This window comes from Cherax quadricarinatus, chromosome 55 (genome assembly GCF_038502225.1).
Source record: "Cherax quadricarinatus isolate ZL_2023a chromosome 55, ASM3850222v1, whole genome shotgun sequence".
In the NCBI taxonomy this organism is placed as follows: domain Eukaryota; kingdom Metazoa; phylum Arthropoda; class Malacostraca; order Decapoda; family Parastacidae; genus Cherax; species Cherax quadricarinatus.
In genome coordinates, this window is record NC_091346.1 from 14020722 (window position 1) to 14035721 (window position 15000).

The following is a 15000-nucleotide window of genomic DNA, read 5'->3' on the forward strand; positions in this document are numbered from 1 at the left end:
CTACACTGTGTATGGTGCTGTATTCTGTGTATGGTGCTGCACTGTGTATGGTGCTGCACTGTGTATGGTGCTGTATTATGTGTAATTGTTCCTTATTGCTAGCCTTAGTGCTACACTGTATAGTCACTTGTATTCTGTATGGTGCTGCACTGTGTAATTGCTGCACTGTATGGTGCTGTATTCTGTATGTAGTGCTGTATTATGTATGGTGCTGTATTATGTGTATAGTGCTACACTGTGTATAGTGCTGCTATTGTGTATGGTGCTGCACTGTGTATGGTGCTGCACTGTGTATGGTGCTGTAGTATGTGTGTGTGCTGCACTGTGTATGTCTTTCATTTTACTGTAGTTTTGCTGTATGGTGCCCACACTGTATGGTGCTGCACTGTGTATGGTGCTGTATTATGTGTATGGTGCTACACTGTGTATGGTGCTGCACTGTGTATGGTGCTGCACTGTGTATGGTGCTGTATTATGTGTATGGTGCTACACTGTGTATGGTGCTACACTGTGTATGGTGCTGTATTATGTGTATGGTGCTACACTGTGTATGGTGCTGTATTATGTGTATGGTGCTACACTGTGTATGGTGCTACACTGTGTATGGTGCTGCACTGTGTATGGTGCTGTATTATGTGTATGGTGCTACACTGTGTATGGTGCTGTATTATGTGTATGGTGCTGCACTGTGTATGGTGCACAGCATATTCTGTAGTGCTACACTGTGTATGGTGCTGTATTATGTGTATGGTATACACTATGTATGATGCTGTATTCTATGTATAGTGCTGTATTCACAGTGTATGGTACTTTACACTGTGTATGGTGCTGTATTCTGTGTATGGTGCTGTATTCTGTGTATGGTGCTGCACTGTGTATGGTGCTGTATTCTGTGTATGGTGCTGTATTCTGTGTATGGTGCTGTATTCTGTGTATGGTGCTGTATTATGTGTATGGTGCTGCACTCTGTATGTGGTGCTGTATTATGTGTATGGTGCTGTATTCTGTGTATGGTGCTGTATTCTGTGTATGGTGCTACACTGTGTATGGTGCTGTATTCTGTGTATGGTGCTGTATTCTGTGTATGGTGCTGTATTCTGTGTATGGTGCTGTATTATGTGTATGGTGCTGCACTGTGTATGGTGCTGTATTATGTGTATTGTGCTACACTGTGTATGGTGCTGCACTCTGTATATGGTGTTACACTGTGTATGGTGCTGCACTGTGTATGGTGCTGTATTCTGTGTATGGTGCTGTATTCTGTGTATGGTGCTGCACTCTGTGTATGGTGCTATTATGTGTATGGTGCTGCACTGTGCATGAGTGCATATTCTGTGTATGTTTGCACTGTATGTAATTGCTGCACTGTGTATGGTGCTACACTGTGTATGGTGCTACACTGTGTATGGTGCTGCACTGTGTATGGTGCTGTATTATGTGTATGGTGCTGCACTGTGTATGGTGCTGCACTGTGTATGGTGCTGTATTATGTGTATGGTGCTGCACTGTGTATGGTGCTGCACTGTATGGTGCTACACTGTATGGTGCTACACTGTATGGTGCTGCACTGTGTATGGTGCTGTATTCTGTGTATGGTGCTGCACTCTGTGTATGGTGCTGTATTCTGTGTATGGTGCTGTATTCTGTGTATGGTGCTGTATTCTGTGTATGGTGCTGCACTGTGTATGGTGCTGTATTCTGTGTATGGTGCTGTATTGTGTATGGTGCTGTATTGTGTATGGTGCTGCACTGTGTATGGTGCTGCACTGTGTATGGTGCTACACTGTGTATGGTGCTACACTGTGTATGGTGATGCACTGTGTACGGTGCTGCACTCTGTGTATGGTGCTGTATTATGTGTATGGTGCTGCACTCTGTATGGTGCTGCACTGTGTATGGTGCTGCACTCTGTGTATGGTGCTGCACTCTGTGTATGGTGCTGCGCTGTGTATGGTGCTGCACTCTGTGTATGGTGCTGCACTCTGTGTATGGTGCTGCACTGTGTATGGTGCTGCACTCTGTATGGTGCTGCACTGCGTATGGTGCTGTATTCTGTGTATGGTGCTGCACTGCGTATGGTGCTGCACTCTGTGTATGGTGCTGTATTCTGTGTATGGTGCTGCACTCTACACTGTATGGTGCTGTATTCTATTAATAATAGTGCTGCACTCCTACACTATGTATAATTACTGTATTCTGTGTATGTGCTACACTGTGTATGAGTGCTACGCATGTGTGAGTGCTACACTGTGTATGAGTACTTTACACTGTATGGTGCTGCACTGTGTATGGTGCTGCACTGTGTATGGTGCTGTATTCTGTGTATGGTGCTGCACTGTGTATGGTGCTACACTGTGTATGGTGCTGCACTGTGTATGGTGCTGCACTCTGGTGCTGCACTGCGTATGGTGCTGTATTCTGTGTATGGTGCTGCACTCTACACTGTGTATGGTGCTGTATTCTGTGTATGGTGCTACACTGTGTATGGTGCTGCACTGTGTATGGTGCTACACTGTGTATGGTGCTACACTGTGTATGGTGCTACACTGTGTATGGTGCTGCACTGTGTATGGTGCTGCACTGTGTATGGTGCTGTATTGTGTATGGTGCTGTATTGTGTATGGTGCTACACTGTGTATGGTGCTGTATTATGTGTATGGTGCTGTATTGTGTATGGTGCTGCACTGTGTATGGTGCTGCATTGTGTATGGTGCTACACTGTGTATGGTGCTGCACTGTGTATGGTGCTGCACTGTGTATGGTGCTACAATCTGTGTATGGTGCTGCACTCTGTGTATGGTGCTACAATCTGTGTATGGTGCTGCACTCTATGGTGCTACAATCTGTGTATGGTGCTGCGCTTTGTGTATGGTGCTGCACTGTGTATGGTGCTACACTGTGTATGGTGCTTCACTCTGCACTGTGTATGGTGCTACACTGTGTATGGTGCTTCACTCTGCACTGTGTATGGCGCTACACTGTGTATGGTGCTGCGCTTTGTGTATGGTGCTGCACTGTGTATGGTGCTACACTGTGTATGGTGTTACACTCTACACTGTATGGTGCTGCACTCTACACTGTGTGTGGTGCTGTATTCTGTGTATGGTGCTGCACTCTACACTGTATGGTGCTGTATTCTGTGTATGGTACTGCACTCTACACTGTGTATGGTGCTGTATTGTGTGTATGGTGCTGCACTCTGTATATGGTGCTGCACTCTGTGTATGCTTCTGCACTCTGTGTATGGTGTTGCACTCTGTGTATGGTGCTGTACTCTGTGTATGGTGCTGCACTCTACACTGTGTACGGTGCTGTACTGTGTATGGTGATGTACTCTGTGTATGGTGCTGCACTCTGTGTATGGTGCTGCACTCTGGTGCTGCACTTTACACTGTGTATGGTGCTGCACTCTATACTGTGTATGGTGCTGTACTCTGTGTATGGTGCTGCACTCTACACAAATAAGTGGGGTGCACACACACACACACACACATAGAAAATGACGTAGTGGAGGCAGGAACCATACACAGTTTTAAGACGAGGTTTGATAAAGCTCATGGAGTAGGGAGAGAGAGGGCCCAGTAGCAACCGGTGAAGAGGCGGGGCCAGGAGCTAAGACTCGACCCCTGCAACCACAAATAGGTGAGTACAAATAGGTGAGTACACACATACACACACACGCTCATATACACATACACTACTCGACCAAACTATCCACCCGTCCGCCTCCACCTACCCGCTTATCCCCCACACTCACCCACCCACCTCCACCCACCCGCTCATCCCCAACACTCACCCACCCGCTCATCCCCCACATTCACCCACCCACCTCCACCTACCCGCTCATCCCCAACACTCACCCACCCGCTCATCCCCTACACTCACCCACCCGCTCATCCCCTACACTCACCCACCTCCACCACCCGCTCATCTCAGCCTCACCACCCGCTCATCCCCTACACTCACCCACCCACTCATCCCCCACACTCACCCACCCGCTCATCCCCCACACTCACCCACCCACATCCACCCAACCGCTCATCCCCACTCACCCACCCCGCTCATCCCCCACACTTTCTGCACACTCATCCTACACCTCACCCACCACTCATCCCCACATTCACCCACCCACCTCCACCTACCCGCTCATCCCCAACACTCACCCACCCGCTCATCTACACTCACCGCTCATCCCCACACTCACCCACCGCTCATCCCCTCACCACCCTCCTCCACTCACCCACCGCTCATCCCACACTCACCACACTCATCCCCACACTCACCCACCCGCTCATCCCCACCTCACCACCCCGCTCCTCCCATTCCACCCACCACCTCCACCTACCACTCATCCCCAGCACTCACCACCGCTCATCCCTCCTCACCCACCCTCATCCCCACTCACCACCCACTTTCATCCCCACCACTCCACCCACCACTTTCATCCACTCCACCCTCATCCCCACTGCCACCCACCTCCACCACGCTCCGCCGCCCGCTGCTCCACCACGCTCACTTACCTCCACCACGCCACTTTACCCACAAATCAGGTCTATTTCATTAAAAGTCAAAACTGAAACCTCAGTTATTTTGGGTAACATGGAGTTGTCAAGAAACGTAACGTAGTAGCAGCAGCACTAACGCTGGCGGCAGCAGCACTAGCAGCAACACTAGCAGCGGCAGCAGCACTGGCAGCGGCCACTAGCGGCGGCGCAACGCGGCAGCGGCACTGGCGGCAACGCTAGCCAGCAACGGCAGCGCTAGCGGCAGCACTGGCAGCAGCAACGGCACTGGCAACGGCGCTGGCGGCGGCAGCCAGCACTAGCGGCGGCGCTAGCGGCGGCGCTGGCAGCGGCGCAGCGGCGGCGCTGGCGGCAGCGCTAGCGGCAACGGCGGCACTAGCAGCAGCACTGGCGGCGGCGCTGGCGGCGGCGCTAGCGGCACTAGCGGCAGCGGCAGCGGCGCCAGCAGCAGCGGCACTAGCGGCAGCAGCCGGTGCGGTGGTGGAGCAGCTGCGGCGGAGGACAGCGGCGCCGGCGGCGGCGGTGGCGGCAGCCCCGGCGGCGGCGCTGGCGGCGCTGGCAGCGGCGGCAGCGGCGGCAGCGGCGCTGGCAGCGGCGGCCGGTCGGTGGTGGGTGGCTGCGGCGGAGGAACAGCCAGCGCCAGCAGCGGCGGTGGCGCGGCGGCGGCTGGCACTGGCAGCGGCGCCACAGCGGCGGCGCTACTTTGGCAGCGGCGGCACTGGCGGCGGCGGCGGCGCTGGCGGCAGCGCTGGCAGCAGCGCTGGCAGCGCAGCGGCGGCGCTGGCGGCGGCAGCGGCGGCGGCGGCGCTGGCAGCAGCGGCGGCCCGGTGCGGTAATTGGGCAGCTGCAGCGGGAAAGGAACGGCAGCGCCAGCGGCAGCGGCACTGGGAGCAGGCGGCGGCGCTGGCAGCGGCGCCGGCGGCAGCGCAGCGGCGGCGCTGGCAGCAGCAGCGCGCTGGCCAGCGGCGGCGGCGCTGGCGGCGGCGGCAGCCGGTGCCCGGTGGTGCGCTGCGGCAGAGGAACAACCAGCGCAGCGGCAGCGGCGGCGGCGCTACTGGCGGCAGCCTGGCGGCAGCAGCGGCGCGGCGCCGGCCGGCAGCGCAAGCGGCACTAACGGCGGCAGCCTGGCAGCAGCGGCCAATGATGCGGTGGTGAACGGCTGGCGGTGCAGCAGCGCTGGCAGCAGCGGCAGCGGCGCTGGCAGCAGCAGCGCCAGCAGCGGCGCAAGCGCTAACGCCAGCGGCATAACGGCGGCAGCGGCACTGGCAGCAGCGGCGGCGCACTAGCGGCGCTGGCGCTGCGGCGCCAGCGGCACCTGGCGGCGGCAGCGCTGCTAGCGGCAACAGCGGCACCGGCAGCGGAACGGCGGCAGCGGCACTGGCGGCGGCGGCGGCGCCGGCGGCGGACTGGCGGCGGCGCCAGCGGCGGCGGCGGCACCGGCGGCGGAGAAGCAGCAGCAGCACTAGCAGCAGCACTAGCAGCAGCACTAGCAGCAGCAGCAGCAGCACTAGCAGCAGCAGCAGCAGCAACATCCAAACTCGCTGCTACATAATCTGTTACGCTTATAAATCTGCTGCGTTGTTTACTCTTTATTGCTGTTTCAGCACGTTCAGTGCATTTACTGAACGAGTCCTGGTTGATGCACAACTTAACCAGTGTATGTGTCTGTGTGCCTGCGATATATATATATATATATATATATATATATATATATATATATATATATATATATATATATATATATATATATATATATATATATATATATATGTCGTGCCTAATATGTAAAACTGGTCAATTAGCAAGAACTCGTTTAAAATTAAGTCCTTTCTAAAAATTTCTCTTATACTTTTAAAGATATATATTTTTCATTAATGTTAATGTAAAAAAATTTAATTTTGCACCAAAAGAATCTTAGAAAATTTACCTAACCTTATTAGAACAAGAGCAATTTATTTTAGTCTAACCCAACTAAATATATTTTAGATTTGTTTACGATAATTTAATACTAAGCCAAGATCGCAAGTTCTGCCTATTCGGCACGACATATATATATATATATATATATATATATATATATATATATATATATATATATATATACTAACATAGAGACAGAAATTCAGGAGATTAATTGATTTGTATATTTCGACCACACTTCTGGGATCCTCTTGTATGTATAAAATTGGACTGCATACTCGGGATGCCGTAGGCATTACCTCTTTGGATGGAAATTGAGTCTCTGGAACAGGAAGCTGATATATCTGGGATCCTTGGTTTTTCCTTGATTAGTTTGTGACACTTGCCTCTCTCTCTCCGAGAATCTACTATTGTATTGGAAAGAAGTTATTGTATAGTGCCAGCAGCGTGGTTTATTTCCAGTGGAGTCCTTAGGTCGTCTTCTGTAGAATGTGACCAATAACAGTAACTCCTAAGTACCTATTTACTGCTAAGCGAACAGTGGCAGTAGGTGTAAGAAAATCTGTCCATACGTTCTCCGTGGCCCAGAACTAAAACTCGGATCGTTGCCCATAATGTAAGAAGATCTGATACTTGTGAAGAATCGATACAACAGTAATGTTCTTTGAATCAAGCAGCAACAATGACAAAATTGGTCAGTCTTGATACTTAAGTAAATAATTTACAAGACGCTGGACTTGAACGTCGTAATGTGAAGAAGTTGAATTTTGATACGTTTATCTTATTGTCTCTGTCTCCTCCCTCACCACAGACTCCTCGCCCCCACACACTCCTCACCCCCACACACTCCTCACCCCCACACACTCCTCACCCCCACACACTCCTCACCCCCACACACTCCTAACCCCCACAAACTCCTCACCTCTCAGGGTGGCTTGGTCTCCCTGAGACACCATTGGTCTTGCATAATCAATTACGTTAGTGCAGGTCTAAGTTCAGTTACAGACTTGTTATTAGGTTGTGAAGGAGCTGGTGACACTGAGAGTTATAGCTGATGGATGATAGTTACTCTGTTGGTTCATCCAGGAGGTAGACTGTTGCTCAGACAGGTAGACTGCTGCCTCAACCAGGAGGTAGACTGCTGGTTCGATCACGAGGTAGTCTGGTGGTTCAGTAGGCAGGTAGACTTTTGGTTCTACCAGTGGGTAGGCTGTTGGTTCAACCAGGAAGTAGACTACTGGATCAGTAGGTAGCTAGACTGTTGATTCTACCAGTATAAAAACTGTTCAGTCGAAAGCCTATTGGTTCTAGGCAGACTTGGTTCTAGACAAACGGGTGGGTCTAGACAGACGGGTGGTTCTAGACAGAAGGAGGGTATCACCAGTTCTTTGAATTAAGAGCCTTTCACCGCCATCATGAGTCGTAACAGAAGAACTTTTAAGAAAGGCTCTAGAAAGGCAACATTAAGAGTCACTAACGAAATATTCTGAAAGCCTCGCAACAAGGCAGCCATATTGAGAGAGAAAGAGAGAGAAAAAAAATCGCTTTGGTTCGAATCTCTTCAATTACTCTCCCGCGGTGGTAGGTATGGCTGTTAACTGAAATTGTTTCACCGTAGTTTCCGCTGTTGTATTTATCTGTAGTGAAATGAATAGGGAAGACATTGTGTTGGTTGCTGTGGCTGTGTGCGCGTTCCTCACTTGGAGTTCTTGTGTGATTTCTTGGGTTCTCGTATGCTCTCTCAGGCTTTCTTGTGCTCTTTCAGTTTCTCGTGTGCTCTCACACTTTTGTGTGAGGTTATCAAGGTTGATCCAAGGGAAGAGAGCCGATCGTGATCAAGTACACCATTCTTTTGTACAGAAGTACAGCGCCTGATCCCGTGTGGTGTGTCTACTCACCTAGGTGCAGGTGCATTAGGAAGGGTCGAGTTCCAGCTTCTGGCCCCGTGTAGTGTGTGTATTGTACTGCACTCTTTCGGGCTCTCATTCTCTCTTTTTTTACATAGGTTAAAGTTCCTAACTTTATTTACAAGCTATGAGCTGTTACCTACATCAGTTCATTTGAAAGCCTTTTTATTATGTTGAGACATATAAATAGGGAACAGGATGAAGTTGGAGCCATTTGTGGACCAGCAATTTCATTTGATCAACTGACGTTTTTCGTTGATAATCACTCTCTCTATCTCGGACTCTATCCCTTGGGCTCTCTCAGATTCAGACTGTCTCAGTCTCCCAACGATTACGCACCGCTAGCTGGAGTCTATGACGTGAAACTATAATTGGATTAAACTTTTCTGGGTAACAAGCTCTCTGAGTTAGTTTGGTAAATTAAACGTGGGCTGTCTGCTGCAGGTGTATTAATGAAACTAAGATTTAAGAAATATCGCTCGTACCTTGGAGAGGAAGCGATATTTTTTTTCTTACTGGCTAGGAAGGGAAAGATACCGAAGGGATGAATCGTCCAGCTGCCGAGAGTAATGGTATCAATTATTGTCTTGACAAAGAGCAGAGGGTTGAGCAGTAAAAATTCACGCGCTGGAGAGCGCAAAAATCGTCAAAGATCCATTCCGTTAATCCCTTCTGCGGGGCCACTGCGGAGGGTGCGTTGACTGTGCGATATTGTGTGGGGAAAACACCTGCCCAGGGAGAGTATAGATCAGGGAGACAATGCTGGAAAAGGGTGTAGGAAGAGGTGCTGGTTGGAAGTGCAGTGAGACCTGGTGGTTGGAAGATCGGGGAGAGCTGGCGGTTGGAAGAGCGGGAAGAGCTGGTTGTCGGAAGAGCGGGGAGACGTGGCGGTTGGAAGAGCGGGAAGAGCTGGTGGTTGGAAGAGCAGGGAAACCTGGTGGTTGGAAGAGCGGGGAGAGCTGGTGGTTGGAAGAGCGGGGAAACCTGGTGGTTGGAAGAGCGGGAAGAGCTGGTGGTTGGAAGAGCAGGGAAACTTGGTGGTTGGAAGAGCGGGGAGACCTGGGGGTTGGAAGAGCGGGGAGAGCTGGTGGTTGGAAGAGCGGGGAGACGTGGTGGTTGGAAGAGCGGGGAGACGTGGTGGTTGGAAGAGCGGGAAGAACTGGTGGCTGGAAGAGCAGGGAAATCTGGTGGTTGGAAGAGCGGGGAGACCTTGTGGTTGGAAGAAGGAGAACTGGTGGTTGGAAGAGCGGGGTGAGCTGGTGGCTGGAAGAGGGGGAGAACTGATGATTGGAGGAACGGGGAGAGCTGGTGGCTGGAAGAGCAGAGAGAGCTGGTGGCTGGAAGACCGGGGAGAGCTAGTGGCTGGAAGAGGGGGAGAGCTGATGATTGGAAGAGCGGGAAGAGCTGGTGGCTGGAAGACCAGGGAGAGCTAGTGGCTGGAAGAGGGGGAGAGCTGATGAATGGAAGAGCGGGGAGAGCTGGTGGCTGGAAGAGTGGGGAGAGCAGGTGCCTGGAAGAGCGGGGAGAACTGGTGGCTGGAAGAGCGGGGAGAGCTGGTGGCTGGAAGAGGGGGAGAGCTGATGATTGGAAGAGCGGGGAGAGCTGGTGGCTGGAAGAGGGGGAGAGCTGATGATTGGAAGAGCGGGGAGAGCTGGTTGACAGAAAGGCGGGGAGATCTGATCCTCAAAGGTAAATCTTAGCAAAAAGCAGAAATCACGAGGAAACACAAGACTAGAAAACAATATAAATAAAAACACTGCATAGATAAATCATTAAACGGGGGATAAATGAGAACACAGCAGAGCAGACATGAAGACCCAGACGAAACACAACATCAGGAAAAATCTTGGTGAGGAAAAGATAATCTCGCGTAGGAAGCTCAGTGTGCTCAGGAACGACGAGAGAAAACGACTGATCTCGTCGACTTAAACAGCAGCAGCAGCAGCAGCAGCAACAGTTACAGCAGCAGCAGCAACAGGAACAACAGCAATAGCTACAGCAGCACCAGCAACAATTACAACTGCAGTAGGAACAACAGCTACAATAATAAGTTACAACAGCAGCAGCAACAGTTACAACAGCAGCAGCAGCAACAGTTACAACAGCAGCAGCAGCAACAGTTACAACAGCAGCAGCAGCAACAGTTACAAGAAACTACCTATAAGGGACTACTTATGAGAGATCACTATCATCATCTACAAAGAAAATACGTTTTGTGGGATGAGACAGAGAAAATACGACATGGCGCATGATACAAATAAATGTCTTGGGTGAGATCGTGTATGAATATCCGAACGCAGAAGTATCCACCCTGTATGTACATGTATCCCCCTATATATAGAAATAGACAAAGACTACCATGAGGAGGTCCTGGGACCAAACACCATACACAGTTTCAGGTGCAGGTATGATAGGACCCAAGGAGACCAGGAACTATTAAATGTGGGTACACATACAAGGGTAAAAGATGGAGTTAAGAAGTGAGTCACGACTCTAAGGTACAACATCAGCACTTCCCTCACTCATCACTCCCTTCTAACTGACAATAAAAAGTACACCTGAATTAATGGAATCATCGATCACCGAGCTAACTTGTTTTTTTTTTCTTTTGGTCTACGATTCTCATAGTTTTTTTTTTTTATTTACCAGACTGATTTATTAGAACCCATAACCTAGAAGGGGATACAATAATCTCAAGAATGGAATAAATCTTCGGATTTTTCCGTGAATACATTTTCTTCCACTACCCTATATATATATATATATATATATATATATATATATATATATATATATATATATATATATATATATATATATATATATATATTATGCAGGACAAGCCACGGGAGGGGGGGAGAAATCATTAGCTCAAGTACTTTCACAATTCACAGTGCGTCATCAGGAGCTGGTTGCAGGAGCAACCAAAGCAGGGAGAGAGAGGTCTCAGAGTAGCATAGGTGTCACTGGCCACGGTTACCCTTAGACTGGGTTAGTGTTCGGTGCCAACCTCACCCTACCATCATCCCCGTACTCCCCATATGGGGCAGGAGGGTTTCTGAGATGTCAAGTATGAAATTATAAGATATAAAAAGCCAGCCCCAAGCTTTTTCTAATCGTTTATAACAGGTAATGTGGTTTGAGAGAATAAGTTTCTCGTTAGATACTGTTGACATGGATAGCTATTGTTGTGTGTGACCTTTTCAAGTAATGAAAGAAAAGAATATAATGTTCTCTTTGTCCATTTAAATATTCTGTCCTGGGGTACTCGAATGTTCTACCAATGTACTCAGAAGTATCTCTTTCTAAATATTGTCTATTTTTCTCAGTGGCTGTTAATATGACTTACATGGGGACTTCTATGCTTATCCGATAATATTTCTATGATCTAAATTCTACTAATGCCCTTTAACCTTTCCTTACGTTATCTTGTGTGCTTGTCACTGTATGGTGCATTAACAGCTACAGGCGTTATATAACCATCAAAACTGACGTGTGATTGTTTGCATATATATATATATATATATATATATATATATATATATATATATATATATATATATATATATATATGGAAAGTGTAGTGTTGCCCCACACTGCTGGAAGGTGTAGTGTTGACCACACAGTGCTGGAAGGTGTAGTGTTGTCACACACTGCTGGAAGGTGTAGTGTTGTCACACACTGCTGGAAGGTGTAGTGTTGTCACACACTACTGGAAGGTGTAGTGTTGTCACACACTACTGGAAGGTGTAGTGTTGTCACACACTGCTGGAAGGTGTAGTGTTGTCACACACTACTGGAAGGTGTAGTGTTGTCACACACTGCTGGAAGGTGTAGTGTTGTCACACACTGCTGGAAGGTGTAGTGTTGTCACACACTGCTGGAAGGTGTAGTGTTGTCACACACTGCTGGAAGGTGTAGTGTTGTCACACACTGCTGGAAGGTGTAGTGTTGTCACACACTGCTGGAAGGTGTAGTGTTGTCACACACTGCTGGAAGGTGTAGTGTTGTCACACACTGCTGGAAGGTGTAGTGTTGTCACACACTGCTGGAAGGTGTAGTGTTGTCACACACTGCTGGAAGGTGTAGTGTTGTCACACACTGCTGGAAGGTGTAGTGTTGTCACACACTACTGGAAGGTGTAGTGTTGTCACACACTGCTGGGAGGTGTAGTGTTGTCACACACTGCTGGAAGGTGTAGTGTTGTCACACACTGCTGGAAGGTGTAGTGTTGTCACACACTGCTGGAAGGTGTAGTGTTGTCACACACTGCTGGAAGGTGTAGTGTTGTCACACACTGCTGGAAGGTGTAGTGTTGTCACACACTGCTGGAAGGTGTAGTGTTGTCACACACTGCTGGAAGGTGTAGTGTTGTCACACACTGCTGGAAGGTGTAGTGTTGTCACACACTGCTGGAAGGTGTAGTGTTGTCACACACTGCTGGAAGGTGTAGTGTTGTCACACACTGCTGGAAGGTGTAGTGTTGTCACACACTGCTGGAAGGTGTAGTGTTGTCACACACTGCTGGAAGGTGTAGTGTTGTCACACACTGCTGGAAGGTGTAGTGTTGTCACACACTGCTGCCAGCAGGCACCTCTGCTACAGTTCTTCCTTAAGTTTGCCTGACCTTCTACATCTCTAAAACGTTAAAGATGCGACTCTCTCACCTGGGCGTGACCTGTCTCTTAGGAGCAAGGTGACTGTCCCAGAGGAAGAGGGTGGTCAGGTGACTGTCCCAGAGGAAGAGGGTGGTCAGGTGACTGTCCCAGAGGAAGAGGGTGGTCAGGTGACTGTCCCAGAGGAAGAAGAGAGTGGTCAGGTGACTGTCCCAGAGGAAGAGGGTGGTCAGGTGACTGTCCCAGAGGAAGAGGGTGGTCAGGTGACTGTCCCAGAGGAAGAGGGTGGTCAGGTGACTGTCCCAGAGGAAGAAGAGAGTGGTCAGGTGACTGTCCCAGAGGAAGAAGAGAGTGGTCAGGTGACTGTACCAGAGGAAGAAGAGAGTGGTCAGGTGACTGTCCCAGAGGAAGAAGAGAGTGGTCAGGTGACTGTCCCAGAGGAAGAAGAGAGTGGTCAGGTGACTGTCCCAGAGGAAGAAGAGAGTGGTCAGGTGACTGTCCCAGAGGAAGAAGAGAGTGGTCAGGTGACTGTCCCAGAGGAAGAAGAGAGTGGTCAGGTGACTGTCCCAGAGGAAGAAGAGAGTGGTCAGGTGACTGTCCCAGAGGAAGAAGAGAGTGGTCAGGTGACTGTCCCAGAGGAAGAAGAGAGTGGTCAGGTGACTGTCCCAGAGGAAGAAGAGAGTGGTCAGGTGACTGTCCCAGAGGAAGAAGAGAGTGGTCAGGTGACTGTCCCAGAGGAAGAAGAGAGTGGTCAGGTGACTGTCCCAGAGGAAGAAGAGAGTGGTCAGGTGACTGTCCCAGAGGAAGAAGAGAGTGGTCAGGTGACTGTCCCAGAGGAAGAAGAGAGTGGTCAAGTGACTGTCCCAGAGGAAGAAGAGAGTGGTCAGGTGACTGTCCCAGAGGAAGAAGAGAGTGGTCAGGTGACTGTCCCAGAGGAAGAAGAGAGTGGTCAGGTGACTGTCCCAGAGGAAGAAGAGAGTGGTCAGGTGACTGTCCCAGAGGAAGAAGAGAGTGGTCAGGTGACTGTCCCAGAGGAAGAAGAGAGTGGTCAGGTGACTGTCCCAGAGGAAGAAGAGAGTGGTCAGGTGACTGTCCCAGAGGAAGAAGAGAGTGGTCAGGTGACTGTCCCAGAGGAAGAAGAGAGTGGTCAGGTGACTGTCCCAGAGGAAGAAGAGAGTGGCCAAGTGACTGTCCCAGAGGAAGAGAGTGGTCAGGTGACTGTCCCAGAGGAAGAGGGTGGTCAGGTGACTGTCCCAGAGGAAGAGGGTGGTCAGGTGACTGTCCCAGAGGAAGAGGGTGGTCAGGTGACTGTCCCAGTGGAAGAGGGTGGTCAGGTGACTGTCCCAGAGGAAGAGGGTGGTCAGGTGACTTTCCCAGAGGAAGAGAGTGGTCAGGTGACTGTCCCAGAGGAATAGAGTGGTCAGGTGACTGTCCCAGAGGAAGAGAGTGGTCAGGTGACTGTCCCAGAGGAATAGAGTGGTCAGATGACTGTCCCAGAGGAATAGGGTGGTCAAGTGACTGTCCCAGAGGAAGAGAGTGGTCAGGTCACTGTCCCAGAGGAAGAGAGTCACCAGGTCACTGTCCCAGAGGAAGAGAGTCGTCAGGTCACTGTCCCAGAGGAAGAGAGTGGCCAGGTCACTGTCCCAGAGGAAGAGAGTCGTCAGGTCACTGTCCCAGAGGAAGAGAGTGGTCAGGTCACTCTCTTCAGGTAGGGCAGTAGTTACTCTCTTTAGATAGGATAGTAATCACTATCTTCAGGAAGAATAGTAGTCATTATCTTCAAGAAGGATAATGGTCACTGTCTTCAGGAAGGATAATGGTCACTATCTTCAAGAAGGATAATGGTCACTGTCTTCAGGAAGGATAATGGTCACCATCTTCAAGAAGGATAATGGTCACCATCTTCAAGAAGGATAATGGTCACTATCTTCAAGAAGGATAATGGTCACTGTCTTCAGGAAGGATAATGGTCACTATCTTCAAGAAGGATAATGGTCACTGTCTTCAGGAAGGATAATGGTCACCATCTTCAAG

General features: G+C 49.9%; 1 protein-coding gene across 15 annotated transcripts in view; it reads left to right on the forward strand.

Moving 5' to 3' along the window:
* LOC128699018 (uncharacterized) overlaps positions 1–15000 on the forward strand; it is a 657033-nt gene that overhangs the window by 316602 nt on the left and 325431 nt on the right. The gene's annotated exons all lie outside the window — the stretch shown is intronic.